The 20,080-nt window shown below is 52.3% G+C and overlaps 1 long non-coding RNA gene and 1 pseudogene across 1 annotated transcript; one reads left to right on the top strand and one right to left on the bottom strand.

Annotated features, from left to right (window-relative positions):
* Nucleotides 1-272: 272 nt before the first annotated feature.
* On the bottom strand, nucleotides 273-1,167 carry LOC148147088 (cyclic AMP-responsive element-binding protein 1 pseudogene; annotated as a pseudogene).
* A 2,609-nt stretch (nucleotides 1,168-3,776) lies between these two features.
* On the top strand, nucleotides 3,777-12,462 carry LOC148147087 (uncharacterized). The gene is made up of 3 exons (XR_015760048.1): nucleotides 3,777-3,912; nucleotides 7,960-8,050; nucleotides 11,320-12,462. It is a non-coding gene; the product is annotated as an uncharacterized LOC148147087 (long non-coding RNA).
* The last annotated feature ends 7,618 nt before the right edge of the window (nucleotides 12,463-20,080 follow it).

Below are 20,080 nucleotides of genomic sequence, written 5' to 3'. Positions count from 1 at the left end.
GCTCAATTACCTCAAAACAGTCTAAAGCTAGCTGTTCTGTAATAATGATAGTTTCCAAATCCTCACCTACCTTTGTCTCTTTGCTAGTTACTGGAAAGATATTAGTATCCTCCACTGTGATATCCCATAACTAAATGCTTCTTCTCATTTTCCAAAGGACCAACATTTACTTTAGCCATTCTTTTCTCGTTATATATATTTATATAAACTTTTCCTTTCTGTCTTTGTAATCTGTGCTAGTTTATTTTTCTCATGTTCTATATTACTTTTCTTTATAGCTCCTGTGGCTTTCGGTTGACCTTTAACATTTTCCCAGTTCTACTTTCATGCTGTTTTTGGCCACTTTGTCCGACTTCTCTTTCAACTTGATTTTCCAGAACAGCAACCCAATTCTCCAAGCATTTCACATACTATGTCTTCTTGCGATGGTACTCTCGAGCTGCTTCCCTGTTTCTCATGAGGCGGACCTCACGTTGACGAGTGGTTTCTTCAGCATTCTGGGGCTGGCTTTGCAGGACTGGTGAAGATGACATAACCATTCCCTGGTCAGCAGTGGAGTTAGGAGTTCTACAGATCTGATAGGTTTGGACATCTCCAGCAGCACCTTGAACAAGCATTTGGCTGCCTGGCACAAAGATTTGCGGTCCATCAGGGCTCTGTGCATACTGTATAATGGCTGCTCCAACCTTGGCTGTCGCTGTATTGGTCATTGTTCATGTGTGGAGTCCTTGCATTTAATCTGTACCATTGTTGGCCAGCTGAATTGCTTCCCCCTGTGTCATAGCAATGTATTGTCCACTGCTAATCTGATAGATGGGTGTCTGCATCATCGTTGTAGTAATGGTTGAGACAGTCTCTTCTTCTGATTTCTCCTCATCGATTTCTTGGCACACTGGGGGGATCAGAAGAATGTTCATTCAGGATTTTCCTGTATGAAGGCCGTCTCGATAGAATTTCTCTACGTTTCTGAGAGTCAGTTGTGCTATCCACAGATTCCTGGGAGTCTTCATTTTAAAGTATAGTAGAAATCTGAGAAGTCTGAACTTGAGGGGACTGCGTGACTGAGGACTGAGCTGCTTGGATAACGACTTGGACTTGAACAGTCTGCCCATTCGGCAATTGCACTAAAGTTACTGCTGGACTTGTTGTTGATTGGATCCCAGGCATGGTTACCTGCATGGTCACATGATATATTAATGATCTGGATGAAGGGATGGGGGCATTCCAACGAAGTTTGCTGATGATACGAAGTTAGGTGGACAGGCAAGTAGTACTAAGGAAGTGGGGAGGCTGCAGAAGGATCTAGACAGTTTGGGAGAGTGGTCCAGGAAATGGCTGATGGAATTCAACGTGAGCAAATGCGAGGTCTTGCACTTTGGAAAAATGAATACAAACATGGACTACTTTCTAAACGGTGAGAAAATTCATAAAGCCAAAGTACAAAGGGATCTGGGAGTGCTAGTCGAGGATTCTCTCAAGGTAAACATGCAGGTTGAATCCGTGATTAAGAAAGCGAATGCGATGTTGTCATTTATCTCAAGAGGGTTGGAATATAAAAACAGCGATGTGCTACTGGGACTTTAAAAAGCTCTGGTTAGGACCCATTTGGAGTACTGTGTCCAGTTGTGATCCTCACACCTCAGGAAGGGCATACTGGCACGAGAGCGTGTCCAGCGGAGATTCACATGGATGATCCCTGGAATGGTAGGTCTAACATATGAGGAATAGCTGAGGATCCTGGGATTGTATTCATTGGAGTTTAGAAGGTTAAGGGAGATCTAATAGAAACTTACAAGATAATACATGGCTTGGAAAGGGTGGACACTCGGAAATTGTTTCCGTTAGGTGAGGAGACTAGGACCGGTGGGCACTGCCTTAGAATTAGAGGGGATAAATTCAGAACAGAAATGCGGAAACATTTCTTCAGCCAGAGCGTGGGGCCTGTGGAATTCATTGCCATGGAGTGCAGTGGAGGCTGGGACGCTAAATGTCTTCAAGGCAGAGATTGATAAATTCTTGATGTCACAAGGAATTAAGAGCTACGGGGAGAATGTGGGTAAGTGAAGTTGAAATGCCCATCAGCCATAATTAAATGGCGGAGTTGACTTGATGGGCCGAATGGCCTTACTTCCACTCCTATGTCTTATGGTCTTATGGTCTAATTTGATCACTTTCCTCAGATACCCATTGCTGAGTATGCCTTTTCATACAGTCCTTCCATTTCACTGGAATAGACCTTTGTAAAATGTCTTTGAAACTCTTTCACTGCTCATCAACTTCCCAACATAAAATTTTTGTTTCCAGTCTACTTTATCCAGATTCTCTCTTATTCCCTTGTCCCTTAATGTTTCTGTTGCTTAGCTGCTGAGTCGCGCCACAATCAACACTGCAATTGGGAGGAAGGGGCGGAACTGGAGGACAGAGCAGCGTCCGGTCCTCCAAACAGAGTGAGTGAGGAGCGGGACCAATACATTCTCGGGAGTGAACGCTTCAGCATTGGTCAGAAAGTAAACTGTTTTGCAGGATTGATCATTCTCACGACATAGTGGAGTATTATCCCCTCTCATAAAACAATGTGAGGTTTTAAAGAAATCGTTAAGATGTAAATCTGACAACATAGTTAAGATGTAAATCTGACAATGTACATATTTCCAATCGATTTACACAACTCGAGTAACAAACTTATTTTCAAATTCCCAGAATGATTGGAAATTTACATACCTGGCCGGTATGATTAAGTTGGATGGAAAAATCTATTTGGATATGAACCATCTCAATGACTGTAACTCGACAGAGCAATTGCTAATGTCTAATATTTCTCCCGTGATTCTATGCAGTTATGAATATTCTCTATAAACTCACTGATAATCTTCGATGCATGCGCAGTTTGGTTTCTATGAAGGGCATGCGCAGTGTCACATTAACCAGGACACGGCGAGACAAAGAGCAGCTTTCTCCGGGTGTGGCTACGCTCGGCTTCAGAGAGTGGCGTGTGGGAGACTCACTGGGAGAAAGGAGCGGAGAGAATTCACAAGACGCGGATATCGGTGAAAAAACCCGAAAAAGACTCTCCAGGCCCTGATAAGGAGGTGGTGGTCTCTGTCGGGAAAGCGGCCCAGGGTGACGGCCGCCATTTGTTTGAGGGAAGAGGGAGTGCGGGCCTCACAGCCGCCATCTTGAGAAGGTCAATGTGCAGGTGGGCGGGGCTATTGGGGTCGAGGACAATTGGAGGAAAGACCCACCTTAGATTACTTCACTAAAGACATGAATGCACCCGGTGGATTTTTCTTAACATCAGCAATTGTTTAATACTCACTCACAGGTTTTTAGTTACATCTTTTTTGAAGCATTTCATTCACATTCAATCATTTGCAATGGTGGGATTTGAACCTGTGTCCAGAGCACACTTGCTGAGTTTCTGGATAAATTGTTCCACAATAATGCCAATAGGCCATCACTTCGCCTGCTCACAAGTTGCGCATCCCAGTGCAACAAGAATCAAAACCCTTTCTTCCTGCACAATTGTTTGATCTTGCACTCTGGTGATATTACTTAGTAACTCTCCATGTGGTATCCCTCACTGTGTGGGTCGAATTGTTGCCTCTGTCAGTGTCCCTCGCTCTTGCAGCTACTCCAGATCCTGAGCAAACAGAATTCTCCACTCCAGATAGACGATGGAGACTGGGGTGTTCCAGATTTCTGTCGGACTCAGTGCCATTTGACATGTGTAGCCATCACTGCATCATTCTAATTTCCAATTCTGTTTATCTGTCTGTAGGTACTCAGGAAGGTCCTGACCTAATAGACTTCCCAGCTGCTGGGTGTCTAATCCATCCCTCATTGAAGATGGTTTGTCAGCCAGAGAGACACAGGGCAGGGAGATCTGGAGCCTTCAATAAATCCTGCAGTGAGGTAAGATCACTCACAGTGCAGAGAGCAATGAGAGGGCTCCAAACATCAGTTAACAAGACATGACATAGCTATAGTGCTGGAAGAGGAGCACAATACAGACACACCCCAGGTTCGGTCACCGCCTTTACTGCAAGTTTTGTTGTACTAAGACAACATCGGGAGTGTCACAGTTATCAATCCAAGCCTGTGCTGTCTTAGTGAGCATCAGTACAAAAGAGGGGAAAGCAGGCCTTCCACGAGAGGGTGGGAATGCTGTCTGGGAATGTTCCATTCTGTGTTCCCTCTCCCACACTGTATCTATGGCTTGTCATGTGGATCAGTCATTCTAATGCTAAAAACAGTTCCTATCTCTGTACTTTCCTCCCCTCTCACCAATCACTTCATACGTTTGAACCTGCTCCAGTCCAGACGACCATCCATATCTCTGTAACTTACTTCAGTCTCAACAACATGCCTTGTCACGAGAGTCCACTCCCCCAATAACGCAAGACTTAGGGTCTGTTTCTGTGCTGCATGACTCTCTGGCCGAAGTCACCAATGCTGGCCAGGTTTCCTGAACTGAATGAGTTGCATTTCCCTGCGTTTGGCCCATGGCCCTTCAAACTTTCTCCCCTCCATGTTCCTGCCCAAATGTCTTTTCCATGTTGTAATTGTTCTTGTTTCTCCCATGTGCCACTGGCAGTCCATTCTGTATATGAACCGTCCTCTGTGGAAAATGTTGCCCCTCAGCTCCCTAAGTAAATCTTTGCTCTCGGTCACTCCTCAGGCCTTACCCATTCTGCTGTGGGACACAAACCCTCCCCGGTACAGACTTCCCTCGGACATTTGTGGGTGGCATGGTGGCACAGTGGTTAGCACAGCTGCCTCACAGCGACAGAGACCCGGGTTCAATTCCCGCCTCAGGCGACTGACGGTGTGGAGTTTGCACGTTCTCCCCGTGTCTGTGTGGGTTTCCTGCGGGTGCTCCGGTTTCCTCCCACAGTCCAAAGATGTGCAGGTCAGGTGAATTGGCCATGCTAAATTGCCCGTAGTGTTAGGTAAGGGGTAAATGTAGGGGTATGGGTGGGTTGCGCTTCGGCGGGTCGGTGTGGACTTGTTGGGCCGAAGGGCCTGTTTCCACACTGTAATGTAATCTAATCTAATTACCCATCCTGCTGTGGGACACAATCCCTCACCGGTACAGATGGCCCTCGGGCCTTACCCATTCTGCTGTGGGACACAACACCTCCCTGGTACAGACTCCCCTTAGGCTTTACCCATCCTGCTGTGGGACTGAACTCCTCCCTGGGAAAGTCTAATCTTGAGCCTTGCCCACCCTGCTGTTGGACACAACCCCACTTGGGTACAGTTTTCCCTCTGGCCTTACCCATTCTGCTGTGCAACACATTCCATCCCCAGTACAGACTGTCCTCAGGCCTTTCGCATCTTGCTGTGGGACCGAACTCCTCCCTGGTACAGTCTACCCTTGAGGCTTACCCATCCTAATTTGGGACGCATACCCTCTCCAGTACAGATTACTCTCTGGCCTTAACCGTCTTGCTGTGGGATACAACCCCTCTGAGGAACAGACTCCCCTCGAGCCTTACCCATCCTGCTGTGAGACACAACCTCTCCCTGGTGCAGACTCTCCTCGGGCCTTAACCGTCTGGCTATGGGACACAACCCCTCCCCAGTACAGTCTACCCTTGAGCCTTACCTGTCCTGCTTTGGGTCGCATACCTTCCCTGGTACAGAGTACCCTCGGGCCTCACCCTTCCTGCCGTGGGACACAACCGCTCCCCAGTATAGACTCTTGACTGGCCTTAACCATCCTGCTGTGGGACACAACCCCTCCCCAGTTCAGACTCCCCTCGAGCCTTATCCATCCTGCTGTGGGACACAACCCCTCCCCAGTTCAGACTCCCCTCGAGCCTTATCCATCCTGCTGTGGAACACAACCCCTTCCCGGGACAGACTCCCCTCGGGCCTTCCCCATCCTGCTGTGGAACACAACCCCTCCCCAGGTCAGACTCCCCTCGAGCCTTCCCCATCCAGCTGTGGGACACAACCCCTCCCCAGTTCAGACTCCCCTCGAGCCTTCCCCATCCTGCTGTGGAACACAACCCCTCCCCAGGTCAGACTCCCCTCGAGCCTTCCCCATCCTGCTGTGGGACACAACCCCTCCCCAGTTCAGACTCCCCTCGAGCCTTATCCATCCTGCTGTGGAACACAACCCCTTCCCGGGACAGACTCCCCTCGGGCCTTCCCCATCCTGCTGTGGAACACAACCCCTCCCCAGGTCAGACTCCCCTCGAGCCTTCCCCATCCAGCTGTGGGACACAACCCCTCCCCAGTTCAGACTCCCCTCGAGCCTTCCCCATCCAGCTGTGGGACACAACCCCTCCCCAGGTCAGACTCCCCTCGAACCTTCCCCATCCAGCTCTGGGACACAACCCCTCCCCAGTTCAGACTCCCCTCGGGCCTTACCCATCCTGCTGTGGGACACAACCCCTCCCCGGTACAGACTCCCCTCGGGCCTTACCCATCCTGCTGTGGGACACAACCCCTGCCCGGTACAGACTCCCCTCGAGCCTTCCCCATCCAGCTGTGGGACACAACCCCTCCCCAGTTCAGACTCCCCTCGAGCCTTCCCCATCCTGCTGTGGAACACAACCCCTCCCCAGGTCAGACTCCCCTCGAGCCTTATCCATCCTGCTGTGGAACACAACCCCTTCCCGGGACAGACTCCCCTCGGGCCTTCCCCATCCTGCTGTGGAACACAACCCCTCCCCAGGTCAGACTCCCCTCGAGCCTTCCCCATCCAGCTCTGGGACACAACCCCTCCCCAGTTCAGACTCCCCTCGAGCCTTCCCCATCCAGCTGTGGGACACAACCCCTCCCCAGTTCAGACTCCCCTCGGGCCTTACCCATCCTGCTGTGGGACACAACCCCTCCCCGGTACAGACTCCCCTCGGGCCTTACCCATCCTGCTGTGGGACACAACCCCTGCCCGGTACAGACTCCCCTCGAGCCTTCCCCATCCAGCTGTGGGACACAACCCCTCCCCAGTTCAGACTCCCCTCGAGCCTTCCCCATCCAGCTGTGGGACACAACCCCTCCCCAGTTCAGACTCCCCTTGGGCCTTACCCATCCTGCTGTGGGACACAACCCCTCCCCAGTTCAGACTCCCCTCGGGCCTTACCCATCCAGCTGTGGGACACAACCCCTCCCCGGTACAGACTCCCCTCGGGCCTTACCCATCCAGCTGTGGGACACAACCCCTCCCCAGTTCAGACTCCCCTCGGGCCTTACCCATCCTGCTGTGGGACACAACCCCTCCCCAGTTCAGACTCCCCTCGGGCCTTACCCATCCTGCTGTGGGACACAACCCCTCCCCAGTACAGATCCCCTCGGGCCTTACCCATCCTGCTGTGGGTCACAACCCCTCCCCGGTACAGACTCCCCTCGAGCCTTCCCCATCCAGCTGTGGGACACAACCCCTCCCCAGTACAGATCCCCTCGGGCCTTACCCATCCTGCTGTGGGACACAACCCCTCCCCAGTTCAGACTCCCCTCGAGCCTTATCCATCCTGCTGTGGGACACAACCCCTCCCCAGTTCAGACTCCCCTCGGGCCTTACCCATCCTGCTGTGGGACAGGTTGATAATTATATTGAATAGTATCCCTCCAGTGTGGAAACAGGCCCTTAGTCCAGCAAGTCCACACTGACCCACGATAGATACCCTGCTCAAAATAGCTTCAAAATACATAGAAACAGTGATCACTGAATTGGGTAAAAACTCCACAGTTACATTGGGCAGTTTAAAAGTCTCGCTGTATTGTTGATATGTTCCTTTTCTTCAAACAGGTAACATTTTTATTAAAGCAGCAGATGTTCATTGTGAGAGTGTCTCTGTTAAACTAGAATCTGTTCTGTTCTCTGTGTAACAGGCTGTTGTTGTGTGCGATGGACTGTCACTAACAGTGTAATTGACCTGTGAGTCCTTGATCAGGTTTCCTTTGTCTGTAAATCTAATAATCAGTGAACTATGCATCTGCTCTTCTTAGCGAAAACAAAGAATCATTTCTCAACGAAAAAATGGCACATCACAAAGCTATTTCATGGATTTCTGGCACACACCACCTACCAATGTATCTGGTAAGTCTGTTTCCTGAATAATTCTGAACTCTATCTGTAACTCTGAAAGTATCTGTATTGCTTGTCAGTTGATTGAGAATTCAGCCTCTTTGTTCTGAGCTGTTGTGATGCAGGCGGTGGCTTCATTCTGTCTCTGCCAAGTTTGTTTTCTCCTTCTGCTGTGATTCTGGGAGATTCCTTTCTGCAGGTGAGAATATTCAGTGACTGAACATTGAATGATTTTGACTCTAACAGAGCAGTGGCCTTGTTTTCAGCTCATTATTCACTTTCCATTTCCTGGTTGTGTTGAATGTTACAGAAACAGACTCTGAGCAATGTTTCCATTCACTTGTATTAGATTCATTGACAGCCACGTGGTCAGTCAGTTTCAGGCCGATGGATCAGTTTCTCTGTCCTATTAGATGGTGGCCACTTGCACAGTTTCCGATGGTTCACCTCAGTGTCAGGCCGTCAGCTGCTGAAACCCTCCATCCAGCATTTGTTCCCTCTCTCCATGACTACTCCAATACAGTCCCAGCTCGTTTCCCACATTCTACCTCCGTATACTCACGATCGCCTCAGGTTCTACTGTCAGTATCCTTACAGCAAGTCACGTAAGTCATCCACCTCCATTTCACGCTGCTCTACATTACATTCAGTCCAAATATAATTTCAGAATTCCATTCATTGCGTTTAAAAACACCCATGATCTTGTCCTGTCCAAGCATCCAGGTTCCATCAGGTAGGTGGGTGTCCGCGTGGTTGGGTTGGAGCAAGAGCAGGAAACTGAGGATCGTACAGGGGACAAAGATGGGGTTGGATGCGGGATGTTTAAGGAGAGAGAGCTGGTGTATTGTTGGGGATAGCTTCTCAGGGGAGTAGCACAGCGGTAGCCAGGTCTATAATACTCAATGGCTTGAGTTATCGGAAGAGGTTGGACAAGCTGGGACATTTTTCTTCAGAGGACAGGAGACATAAGGGAGATCTTATAGAAATGTATATGATCATGAGAGGCATGGATAGGGTGAATGCATTCAGTCTTTTTCCCAGGGTTGAAGAATTGAGGACTAGAGGGCATCAGTTTAACGTTAGAGGGGAAAGAATAAAAGGGAACGTTAGCAGCAACTTTTTTACACAGATGCTGATTCTCATACGGAATGAGCTGTCAGTGGAAGTGGCTGAGGCAGGTACATTAACAACATTTAAAAGGCATTTGGACAAATACATGGATAGGAAAGGATTAGAAGGAGATGGGGCATGGGCAGGGAAATGGGGTGACCATAGATGGACATTATGGTTGCCAGGGATCAGTCTGGCCCTTAGGGCCTCTCTCTGTGCTGTAGGACTCTATGACTCTATAACTGACTGTGCTGTAGACCAAGGTCGGGCAAAATCCAAGGGAGCGAAAATGGGAGGAGAAGCACTAGTTGGGGGCATAGACAGGTGTTACTGTGGCTGCGTCTGAGACTGTTGTATCCCTGGTGCCTGGGTCAAGGACATCTCTGAGCATTTGCTTGAAATTCTGAATTGGGAGAATGGGAGGCCAGAGGTCATTGCTACCAACGACACGAGTAGAAAGAGGGATGAGATCCTGAGGAGTAAGCACAGGAAGTAGGGAACGACTGAAAAGCAGAACCTTGAGGCTAGTAATCATTGCGTTACCACCAGTCCCATGTGCTTGTGAGACAAGGAATTGAAAGATAGCAGAGATGAATGCATGGCTGAAGAGCTGGTATAGGGGGAAGAGTTTCAGGATCTTGAATAATTGGGACCTGAACTAGAGGGGAACTGATATCCTCACTGGGAGGCTTGTTCCTGCTACAAGGGAAGGGTTTAACCTAGAATGGCAAGGTCCTGGGAATCACAGCAGCAGGGCAGCACATGGGGGGTAAGGAAGGTCGGAAGATGTATACGAGTCAATCAGAAAGGAAATACAGAGAAATGAACACCATTGTACGAATGGGCTGATTGTGTTAATTTCAACACAAGGCGCAACATAGTTAAGGTAGATGAGCACAGATCCGATATTGTGGCCATTCCAGAGATTTGGTTTGGAGAAGGATAGGACTGGCTGCTCAATATTCCAGGGTTTCATTGTTTCAGATGAGATGGAGAGGAGGGTAAAAGAGGTGGAGGAGTTGCATTACCAATCGGGTGAATGTTATGTCTGCACTCAGGACATATTGGAGGGGCTCGCCCACTGAGGCAATGTGGATAAGAAGGATGCAGTTAATGGGATTATGCTATAGGACCCTCAATCTGCCAACAATACCTCGAGGTACAAATATCTTGGCAGAATATCTCGGCAGAGGCAATAACAACAGAGTTCTCAAAGTGTCTTTAACTTCCCCACCATTTGCTGGCACTACTTTAGAGCAAGAGGCTGAGACGGTGCAGAGTTTATTAAGTGTATCCAAGAGGGTTTCTTGAAATAGTAGTGTAAAGGAGGGGTAGGGGCCATAGTGGACCTTATATTGCTGAATGAGCCTGGCCAGGTGACTGACCTTTCAGTGGGAGACCATTTTGGAAACAGTGATCACAACGTAAGTTTTTTTTCAGGCAGCTACGAATAAATGGGATGTTTCTAAATTGTGGGATTGCAAATGATGTCAGTATTAGGCAGGATCTGGGGAGTGTTAATTGGGAGGAGCTGTCATCAGACAATGCCATATTGGGCACGTGGGAGTTAGTTAAAGGCTTGCTGATTGGAGTTCACGACCAGCATGTTCCAGTAAGGAGGAGGGATAAGGCTGGTAATGTAAGGCCCCTTGGATAACAAGGGAGGCTGGGAATTTAGTCAAAAGGGGAAAAAACAAGCCTATGCAAGGTTTGGGAAGCTAGAATCGGGCATGGCATGTGATGAACGTAAAAAAACAAAAGCTGGAAGGAACCTGAACAGGGAATGAGCAGAGCAAGGAGGGGCATGCCCTTCGCAAGGAAGGTTAAAGAGCATCCCAAATCGTTCTGGAGATAATTAGCCACAAGAGGATGTGAACATGGATCGTTACAGCGCAGTACAGGCCTTTTGGCCCTCAATGTTGCACCGACCTTTGAAAATAATCTGATGCCTATCTAACCTACAACCTTCCAATATTACCCATATGTATGTCCAATGCCCATTTAAATGCCATTTGCGTCGGCAATTCTACTACTGTTGCAGGCAATTAAGTCACCTCTCGACCTTCTTCTTTCCAACTAAAACAGCCTCCATTCCCTCAGCCTTTCCTTGTAAGACCTTCCTTTCATACCAGGCAATATCCTAGTAAATCTACTCTGCACTCTTTCCACAGCTTCCACATAACTTGGAAAGAAGTCGGGCCAGTCAAGACTAAAGGAAGGAACTTGTGCTTGAAGTCAGTGGAAGTGGACGAGATCCTAAATAATTACTTTGCATCGGCATTCACCCAGGAAAAGAATATTGGGGATAATGAGATTTGTGTGGAGTATGCTAATGTGCTCGGGTATTTTTGAGGTCGAGAAAGAAGCATTAGATTTCTTGAACAGCATTAAAGTGGATTAATCCCGAGGATCCGACAGTAGCTACCCCAGGTTATTGAGAAAGGCAAGACAGGAGATTTTTGGGGTCTTGAACATGATTTTTGAGTCCTCACTTGCCACCGGAAAGGTCGCAGAGGACTGGTGAGTAGCTTATGGTGTTCCTCTCTTCAAGAAGGGAAATAGGGACAATCCAGGAAGTTATAGCCTGGTGAGTCTCGCCTCAGTGGTTGGGAAGCTTTGGACAGAATTTTTACAGATAGGATTTATGTGCATTTAGTAAAGAATGACCTAATTAGGGACAGTCAGCGCAGCGCCATGAGATGCACAAGGTTGCTGGTCAAAATGTTTTACCCAGAGTTGAAATATCTTTACTAGAGAATGTGCATTTAAGGTGAGAGGGGGAGAGCTCAAAGGAGATGTGAGGGGTAATATGTTTTCCACAGAGAGTGGTCGGAATCTGGAACATGTTGCCAGGGATGGTGGAGGAGGCAGAAATGAGAGGGTTGTTTAAGGGGTTTTTGGGTGAGCATGTGAATATACAAGGATATGGAACAAAGATAGGAAGAAAGGATGAGTTTAATTTGGTGTCACATTCAGCACAACATTCTGGGCTGAAGGGCCCGCTCCTGTGCTGTACTGTTCTTTGTCGTGTTTCTTTTGTTACAACATGACGGTGACCCCCCTCTGTTAGTTAAACCAAACACCCAGAAAAGTTCACCTCCCCACATAATCTGTTAAAGTCTGAGTGACAGAAAACTCACACATTCCACTATTTAAAGAAAATAGCATTAATCTATTTTTAACTCAAAGTGAATATTAAACAACTATTCATAAATCTAAGCTCTCCCTTTCTCTTCACTGCATATTATCTGCCTCCAGCTCTATAACTATACGTTATTTCAGTAAGACACTTATTAAAATTACATCAATTTAATATCGAACCCACACAGTGACTCGTGAATTTTGTGTCTTTCTGCTTCTGGCTGAGGATCTCCCTGGGTCGTCGTTGTCTTCTTTTACTCCGAGTATGTTTCATATGAAAAGGTACCCTTTGATTGAGAGACTTTCCTAATTTATTGGTGAGCAAGATGTTGACTCTCCCAGACAGCAGTTACTCTCTGACCAATTTTTAAAATGTCCACATTTTATACGCCCCCATCAGATCATCTCATTGGCTTGATGCTGGCAAAACAATAAATTCAAACTCAATTGGGTTTTAGAATCTTGGGGTATAATTTAAACTGATAGGTTAAATTTGAATTTTGTCAAAACAGCAACCAACATAGGTCTATATTTCACAGCCAAATGTTACATTTGTTTCTTTTCCCAGTACACTTTGGCTTGCTGGCTAGTCATATACAGTACACAGTTCAGAAGAGTGTTCTCTTCCTCTTAAAGATAGAGTACACACCTTCAACTTTATAACACTTTGAGCATTACCTTATCAGAAAGGTCGTTCATTAAAGTGACAAGCAGTAGATTGTTTACATAACCTTTTTAGCTTAATATTTCAATTTCAACATAAAACAATAGCGTGTGTTTGTGAGAGGATCATGTTGCTGTGTGCAACAGACTGTCACTAATAAGATTATGCTCCCAATAATGCAGATTTCCTGTGTAAATTCTGCATGAATTGATTTAAACACCTGGAAAGGGATTTGGTTTTCCAATGTGATTTCCATCAATGCACTTATTGGAACCTCAGGCAGACAGATAGACCCGGATTGGTGCAAATTTGTTTTCCTCACTGAAGGAAGCACACGTTGCCATCAGAGTGTTTGTAACAGAGGGGCAACAACTTATTCCTGGTTCTGGAGATTGTTGAATAAGTGGGTGAGATTCAGATATCCTGTACTGCATGTGATAAGAGGTGTTTTCATTGAATTGGATATTATGACCAAAGAGATTGGCAGGATTGATGTTGGCAGCTGTCTCTGCTGATAGGAATCTACGATGGGTCACAGTCTCAGGACTGGAGAGCAGCCTGAGTGACTGAGATAAGGAGAAATGACTTCACTCAAACACCTGGGAATCTGTGATCATTTCCACCTCAAGAATGGAATCACTGACTACATTCCAGAGAATAATTTGCAATGTTTGCAATACTAAGTGGATCAAAAGATGTTGCAGAAACTGGGTGAGTTCTGAAAAGTTAACGATGATGTTACTAAAATGAACACAAATGCTGTGGCTGCTGGAAATTTGAAACAGACCGGCAGCTAATGTAGAGAGAGACAAGCAGAGTTAATGTTTTGCATTTGATTAGATTAGATTACTTACAGTGTGGAAACAGGCCCTTCGGCCCAACAAGTCCACACTGACCCGTCGAAGCGCAAACCACCCAGACCCATTCTCCTACATCTAACACTACGGCCAATTCAGCATGGCCAATTCAGCTAACCTGCACATCTTTGTGACTGTGGAAAGAAACCCAAGCACCCAGAGGAAACCCATGCAGACACAGGGAGAATGGGTGGAGTTTGCACAGTCAGTCGCCTAAGGCGGCAAATGAACCCGGGTCTCTGGCGTTGTGAGGCAGCAGTTCTAACCACTGTGCCACGTGCTGCCTACAATCTTTTAATCAGAACAAAGAATGTTATTAAGCTGCAGTCAGGCTCCTGGGGCTAAATGGTATCGTTCTGTCTGTGTTGCTAAAGTTTTTTTGGGAGAAACAATCCCCTCATTTGCTTGGCTTGGCTGTGGCACTGTGATTGCGCTATTGAAACAGCAAGGACTCTTTCTGAGTCTCATTGATGTCTGGGTGTAAATTAGGGCCCATTGTTCATCGCTGACTCTGGAGGCAGTTCTGATACATGGGAATATTCAATTTAAAATGCTGATCTTGCAAAATAGCAAGGTTTTCTCCCAGACAGGGAATCAGACGTCCATTACTGATCTTCACTGACCATGACAGGATTCAAACCGAGAGATTTATTTTTGTGACTGACACAGTCAGATGTGTTATACAATAGCTCTCACAGTCCTGTCCTTCCACACACCCCGGCTTCTGGACTCTGAATCAGAGGATCTCGATGGAGAAACACTTCCAGCAGTTGGGACAATTCAGGAGATACCCAATATACACATTCTCCCTCAGGGGGAATCCCTGAAAAGTGGTCTGTCAGGTTCATAATGGATATTTCTTTAATATTTACTCAGTGAATTCCTAGAACAGAGAGATTAATTGGAGGCCCAGATTGTCAGCTTGAAGAGTAGTCACTGCTTTGGTGTAGGAAATGGAAGGGTATCATTTGGATTGTTCATTTCACCCATTTGTAGAGGGAGCAATTGCTTTCATTGTGAGTGGGAGCTTGATAGAAGCTGATTTAGCGTGATTGTGGGGATGTTGACACTAACTTTCAGGAACGGATTAATACACCAGAGGAATGTGTCAGTGTTTCCAGGGGGCTCCGAGAGGGGTGGGCGGAGGGGAATGTGTCAGTGTTTCCAGGGGGCTCCGAGGTGGGGGGTTGAGGAGGGGGAATGTGTCAGTGTGTACAGGGGACGCTGAGGGGCTGGGTGGGATGTATCTCAATTTACAGGGGGCTCCTGTCTCCCCACCCACCCCCAACCGCGTCCAACGCTGCTCCCATCAACCACGTCTGACACCGTCCCCCCAACCCCGTCCCCCACAACGCCGCCCTCCCAACCCCGTACCCCAATCCCGTGCAACGCCGTTCCCCCCCAACCACGTTCCCCCATCCCTGTACCCGCCCAACACCGTGCAATGCCATCCCCGCCCAAACCCGTCCCCCAACACTGTGCAATGCTGTTCCCCCCAACCCCATTCCCCCAACTCTGTGCAACCCCGTTCCTCCAACTCCGTCCCCGTCCAACCCCATGCAATGACCCCCCAACCCCGTTCCCCCAACCCTGTGCAATGCCGTCCCCGCCCAAAACCATTCCCCCAACCCCATCCCCACCCAACCCCATCCCCCCAACCCTGTGCAACCCCATTACCCCCAACCCCGTTCCCCCCCAACCCCGTGCAACGCCGTCCCCCCAACCCAGTGCAACGCCGTCCCCGCCCATACCTGTTCTCCCCAACCCCGTCCCCACCCAACCCCGTCCCCCAACACTGAGCAACCCTGTTCCCCCTCAGCCCCATCCCCACAACCCCGTGCAACGCCGTTCCCCCCAACCCAGTGCAACGCCGTTCCCCCCAACCTAGTGCAACGCTGTTCCCCCTAACCCGTGCATCGCCGTTCCCCCTAACTCATGCATCGCCGTTCCCCCAACCCAGTGCAACGCCGTTCCCCCTAACCCATGCATCGCCATTCACCCCCAACCCCGTGCAACCCCGTCCCCCCAACCTCGTGAAATGCCGTTCCCCCCAATGCCGTCCCCCCCAACCCTGTCCCCCAACCCCGTGCAACGCCGTTCCCCCAACCCTGTCCCCCCAACCCCGCGCAACCCCGTTCCCCCCAACCTTGTCCCCCCAACCCCGCGCAACCCCATTCCCCCCAACCCTGTCCGCCCAATACTGTCCAACCCCGTTCTCCCTCAACCCCGTCCCCCCAACCCCGTGAAACGCCGTTCCCCCCAGCACCGTGAAACGCTGTTCCCCCCCCAGCCCCGTGCAATGCCATTCCCCCTAACCCAGTGCAACGCCGTTCCCCAACCTCGTGAAACGCCATTCACCCCCAACCCCGTGCAACCCCATCCCCCAACCTCGTGAAACGCTGTTCCCCCACAAACCCGTGCAATGCCGTTCCCCCCACCACAACCCCGTTCGCCCAATCCCATCCCCCCAACCCCGTGCAACGCCGTTCCCCCCCAACCCTTTCCCCCAACCCCGTGCAACGCCGTTCCCCCCTAACCCTGTCCCCCAACCCCGTGCAACGCCGTTCCCCCCCAACCCTGTCCCCCAACCCCGTGCAACGCCGTTCCCCCAACCCTGTCCCACCAACCCTGCGCAACCCCGTTCCCCCCAACCCCGTCCCCCCAATACTGTGCAACCCCGTTCCCCGTCAACCCCGTCCCCCCAACCCCGTGAAACGCCGTTCCCCCCAGCACCGTGAAACGCTGTTCCCCCCCCAAACCCGTGCAATGCCGTTCCCCCTAACCCAGTGCAACGCCGTTCCCCCAACCCCGTGCAACGCCGTTCCCCCTAACCCAGTGCAACGCCGTTCCCCCAACCCCGTGCAACGCCGTTCACCCCCAACTCCGTGCAACCCGGCCCCCCCAACACCCCCCAATGCCGGTCCCCCCAACCCCATCCTCCCAACACTGTGCAACGCCGTCCCCCCAACCCTGTGCAATGCCATTCCCTCCACCACAACCCCGTTTCCCCAATCCCGTCCCCCCAACCCTGTTCAACGCCGTTCCCCCCAACCCCTTTCCCCCAACCCTGTCCCCCAACCCCGTACAACGCCGTTCCCCCCAACCCTGTCCCCCAACCCCGTACAACGCCGTTCCCCCCAACCCTGTCCCCCAACCCCATACAACGCCGTTCCCCCCAACCCTGTCCCCCAACCCCGTACAACGCCATTCCCCCCAACCCTGTCCCCCAACCCCATACAACGCCGTTCCCCCCAACCCCGTCCCCCCAACCCCGTGCAACACTGTTTCCCCCCAACACCGTTCACCCCAACCCTGTGCAATGCCACTCCCTTCAATCCTGTGCAACGCCGTTCCGCCCAACCCGTGCAGTGCCATACCCCCCAATGCTGGTCCCCCCAACCCCGACCCCCCAACCTCGTGCATCACCATTCCCTCCAACCACATCCCTCCAACCCTGTGTAAAACCCTCCCCACAACCTTGTGCAATGCCGTTCCTCCCAAGCCTGTCACCCAACATCGTGCAACGCCATTGCCTCAACACCGTGCAACACCGCCCCCACAACCCAGTGCGACGCCGTTCCCCCCAACCCCATACAACACTGTTTCCCCCCACCACATGCAACACTGTTCCCCCCAACGCCGTTCGCCCGCAACCCCGTGCAACGCAATTCCCCCCAAACCCATCCCACGCCGTTCCCCCATCCCCATCCCCCCAAAACCGTGTTACGCCGTTCCCCCTCAACCCCGTGCAACACCGTTTCCCCAAACCCCGTACAACGCCTTTCGCCCCCCCAATCTCGTGCAACGCCATACCCCCAATGCCGTTCCCCCCAAACCCGTGCAACGCCATTCCCCCAACCCGGTGCAACGCCGTTCTCCCAATGCCGTTCCCCAAACCCTGTGCAACCCCCTACCCCCCAATACCATTCCCCCAACTCCGACCCCCCAACCCCGTGCATCACCATTACACCAACCACATCCCCCAAACCTGTGCAACGCCGTCCCCACAACACCGTGCAACACCGTTCCACCCAACCCTGTGCAACACTGTCCCCGCATCCCCGTCCAACGTTGTTGCCCCAACCCTGTGCAATGCCGTGTCCCGCCACACAACCCCGTTCCCCTCAACCCCGTGCAACACCACCCCCACAACCCAGTGCAACGCCTTTTCCCCCAACTCTGTGCAACGCCGTTCACCCCAACCCCGTGCAATTCCGTCCCCCCAACCCCATGCAACGCTGTTCCCCCAATCCTGTGCAACGCTGTTTCTCCCCATACCCGTCCCACGCCATCCCCATCTCCATCCCCCCAACCCCGTGCAACGCCGTTCCCCCCCAACCCCGTGCAACACGGTTCCCCCCCAACACCGTGCAACACCGTTCCCCCCTAATCCCGTGCAACACCGTTCCCCCCCCAACCCCGTGCAACGCCGTTCCCCCCCAACCCCGTGCAACGCCGTTCTCCCCCAACCCCGTGCAACGCCGTTCCCCCCAACCCCGTGCAACACGGTTCCCCCCCAACCCCGTGCAACACCGTTCCCCCCCCAACCCCGTGCAACACCGTTCACCCCCAACCCCGTGCAACACCGTTCCCCCCTAATCCCGTGCAACACCGTTCCCCCCCCAACCCCGTGCAACGCCGTTCCCCCCCAACCCCGTGCAACGCCGTTCCCCCCAACCCCGTGCAACGCCGTTCCCCCCCAACCCCGTGCAACGCCGTTCCCCCCCAATCCCGTGCAACACCGTTCTCCCCCCAACCCCGTGCAACGCCGTTCCCCCCCAACCCCGTGCAACGCCGTTCCCCCCCAACCCCGTGCAACACGGTTCCCCCCCAACCCCGTGCAACACGGTTCCCCCCAACCCCGTGCAACACGGTTCCCCGCAACCCCGTGCAACACGGTTCCCCCCCAATCCCGTGCAACACCGTTCTCCCCCCAACCCCGTGCAACGCCCTTCCCCCCAACCCCGTGCAACGCCGTTCCCCCCCAACCCCGTGCAACGCCGTTCCCCCCCAACCCCGTGCAACGCCGTTCCCCCCAACCCCGTGCAACACCGTTCCCCACCAACCCCGTGCAACACCGTTCCCCCCTAATCCCGTGCAACACCGTTCTCCCCCCAACCCCGTGCAACGCCCTTCCCACCAACCCCGTGCAACGCCGTTCCCCCCCAACCCCGTGCAACGCCGTTCCCCCCCAACCCCGTGCAACGCCGTTCCCCCCAACCCCGTGCAACGCCGTTCCCCCCCAACCCCGTGCAACGCCGTTCCCCCCCAACCCCGTGCAACGCCGTTCCCCCCCAACCCCGTGCCACGCCGTTCCCCCCCAACCCCGTGCAACGCCGTTCCCCCCCAACCCCGTGCAACGCTGTTCCCCCAACCCCGTGCAACGCCGTTCCCCCCCAACCCCGTGCAACGCTGTTCCCCCCAACCCCGTGCCACGCCGTTCCCCCCCAACCCCGTGCAACGCCGTTCCCCCCCAACCACGTGCAACGCTGTTCCACCCCAACCCCGTGCAACACCGTTCTCCCCCCAACCCCGTGCAACGCCGTTCCCCCAACCCCGTGCGACGCCGTTCCCCCCCAACCCCGTGCGACGCCGTTCCCCCCCAACCCCGTGCGACGCCGTTCCCCCCCAACCCCGTGCGACGCCGTTCCCCCCCAACCCCGTGCGACGCCGTTCCCCCCAAACCCCGTGCAACGCCGTTCCCCCCCAACCCCGCGCAACGCCGTTCCCTCAATCCCGCGCAACGCCGTTCCCCCAATCCCGCGCAATGCCGTTCCACCCAACCCCGTGCAACACCGTTCCCCCAACGCCGTTCCCCCTAACCCCGTGCAACGTCGTACCCCCACAATGCCGTTCCCCCAAACCCCATGCATCACCATTCCCTCCAACCACATCCCCGCAACCCCGTGCAACACTGTTCCCCCAACCCTGTGCAACGCTGTCCCCCCAACCCCATGCAATACCGCTCTGCCCAACCCTGTGCATCGCCATTCCCCCAACCCCATTCCCCATATACCTGTGCAACACCGTCCCCCCAACCCCGTGCGACGCCGTTCCCCCCAACCCCGTGCGACGCCGTTCCCCCCAACCCCGTGCGACGCCGTTCCCCCCAACCCCGTGCGACGCCGTTCCCCCCAACCCCGTGCGACGCCGTTCCCCCCAACCCCGTGCGACGCCGTTCCCCCCAACCCCGTGCGACGCCGTTCCCCCCAACCCCGTGCGACGCCGTTCCCCCCAACCCCGTGCGACGCCGTTCCCCCCAACCCCGTG

This window comes from Chiloscyllium plagiosum, unplaced genomic scaffold, assembly GCF_037043375.1.
Source record: "Chiloscyllium plagiosum isolate Xiang-an unplaced genomic scaffold, Cpla_swu_hap1 HiC_scaffold_18, whole genome shotgun sequence".
Taxonomy (NCBI): Eukaryota; Metazoa; Chordata; class Chondrichthyes; order Orectolobiformes; family Hemiscylliidae; genus Chiloscyllium; species Chiloscyllium plagiosum.
This window is presented reverse-complemented; position numbering and strand designations above follow the sequence as displayed.